Source organism: Palaemon carinicauda, chromosome 2 (genome assembly GCF_036898095.1).
Source record: "Palaemon carinicauda isolate YSFRI2023 chromosome 2, ASM3689809v2, whole genome shotgun sequence".
Lineage (NCBI taxonomy): Eukaryota > Metazoa > Arthropoda > Malacostraca > Decapoda > Palaemonidae > Palaemon > Palaemon carinicauda.
The window spans coordinates 179,812,589-179,815,088 of NC_090726.1; positions in this window are offsets into that span (position 1 = coordinate 179,812,589).

The following is a 2,500-nucleotide window of genomic DNA, read 5'->3' on the forward strand; positions in this document are numbered from 1 at the left end:
AAATGGGATATAAAAATGAATATTTGAAGGACTTTTTTCTGTCAGTGGATCGTGCAGGTGAAGTCAGGCCTTTCTCAGGTTAGCAGAAGAGAAACAGTTCTTAAGAATTTTTTTGTTCTTTGCAAATTTCGATTTTCTATATTTCCGTAAGATATGAGAAAAAAGTAGTTCGCAATTGGATGAGTTCGAGGAAAATAGGATAGGATTACAAGGGTGTTGTTTCACGTATGTCCCCATACTCTTTCCTTATATAGTATTAGAAGCCTATTTTTCTGCAGCATTATTCCCCTCCACCCCTATTCTAACCAGCATTTTCAAGTGTCCCTTTTTTGTTTCCATTCCCCAAAACTCGGAGTTATACTTTTAATTCACCAACCTATTGCCCTCCATTCTCAAATAACAATAATTTAACTTTTCTCCAACGTTAGCCCTTTTTTTTTTTTTTTTTGCATTGTTAATTCCTAAATCTTTTATTTCTTCACCTCTTATTATTTACATTTAGTAATGTAGGCAAGTTATCTCCAAGGTTAACCTTTTTCTATTCGTTTGCATTCAACAATATTTCACTTACAATAGTGTTTTTCCTTTCTTTCCATTCAAAAGATATCTTGTTGCTCGTTGTATACACAACACCTCTCAATTCTCATACAAATCCTCCACTTCAATGCTTGCATCTTCCATAATAGAATCCGTTGCTTCAACTCCAATGCTTCCATTTACGCTCACAAGCTTTCTCCAGCTAAAATTTACTGTCAACTGTCTCAATAGTATGACCAACATTTCCTCTTACCCCTTTTATAATCTTACGCGCTTCTATTTGCTTTTATCGTTTTCCTAGTGTCTGTTTAACTATCTGTTAAGTTTTGGAATGTCTATTTACATATAGAAATATATTCAAACTCGCTTAAAGATAAGGAGTTAAATTCCTCCCATAAAACAGAATAGTTCTACTAATTTAATGGACCACACTAGAAAAAAAAACCGCAATTTTAAGTTGATCATTTTCTCATCCCTATTTCAGTAAAATATAGGAGACCGTAATTTTACCCTAATGTGTTATTATCTTTTCACGGGTTGTTGACCATAATATCCCTCCTTTACATCAAGATATCCGTCTTAAAAACGGTAAATGACTATCAAAATATATTCCAGGATTTATGTCTTTTTTTAATGGAAATTTTTACTCATTCATATACTATCGTAACAGTATATATTTCTATCATTACATCTTACTCTCATCATTATCATAGGTGGGATATTCCAACTAATGACAAATATGAGTGAAAAATACTTGCAGGTAAAAATGAAATATTCCTCTTCACATTCCCGAATGATTATCAGAATCCAGCAGAGCAAATCTGTGTCCTAAAAGGAAGCGAATTCCAATGTTAAAGTCTCTTTTGCCGATACCTAATGAGACATCGATCACATGGCTTTGATCCCCGCAATTATTTGTCTGGGGCTGAGCGTGATTGATGGCTTCTGACTCGGGCCTTTTGCTGTTTTACTCTCATTTACTTTATGACTCGCTTATCAAATTGCCATAGGTAAATTTCTGTATGGAAAGTATTTCATTCATTTTCCCACTCATGAGATAGATGATATAAAATATAATTCGCACATTTTTTGGATATAATAGATTTCAAAGGTAAACAATGATTGAACAATTGTAATTATATTCAACAATTGTTTCCAAAGAAATGATTCTAAACAATAGACTTACAAAACCCATAGAAATATTACAATAGCATTTGTAATTATATTCCAAAAATATGAACCGACTTTTTGCGTTCAAATTCCTTTATAATTATTGAAGAATCTATTCATTCATAGACGTTTGGCATTCAAAGTATTTTCTAATTTTCAAAGAATCTTTTCATTTGCTGACTTCATGTGTTGAAATTCCTTTCTAATCTTTTAACAATCTCTTTATTCGTAGACTTTTTGCGTTAAAATTCTCTTTCAAGTATTGAAGAATTCATTCATTCGCAGACTTTTTGCATTCAAATTCTTTTTTGATTATTGAAGAATCTATTCATTCGCTGACTTTTTGCTTTCGATTATTTTTTTATCATTATTGATGAATCTATTCATTTGCACACTATGCGTTAGAATGTTTCCTAATCTTTTAAGAATCTATTTACTCACAGACCTTTTGTGTTAAAAATCCTTTCTAATTTGTGAAATTTATTCATTCGCAGACTTTTTGCATTCAAATTTTTTTTTTAATTATTGAAAAATTTTATAATTTGCACACTATGCGTTAGAATCCTTCTAATTCTTGTAGAATCTATTCATTCGTAAACTTATTGCGTTAATTTTGCTTTCTGATTATTCAGAAATCTATTCATTCCAAAGCTTCGGTCAGATTGCGTAAAATTTTCCCACAGATTTTCCTCCTCATTTCTACCGATGGTTTCATCGGTAGCAAAGTCATACCGAAGCATATGAGTTTAATGATAATGCGTCGCTGACGTGATAATAATCGTAATTAGCTGGC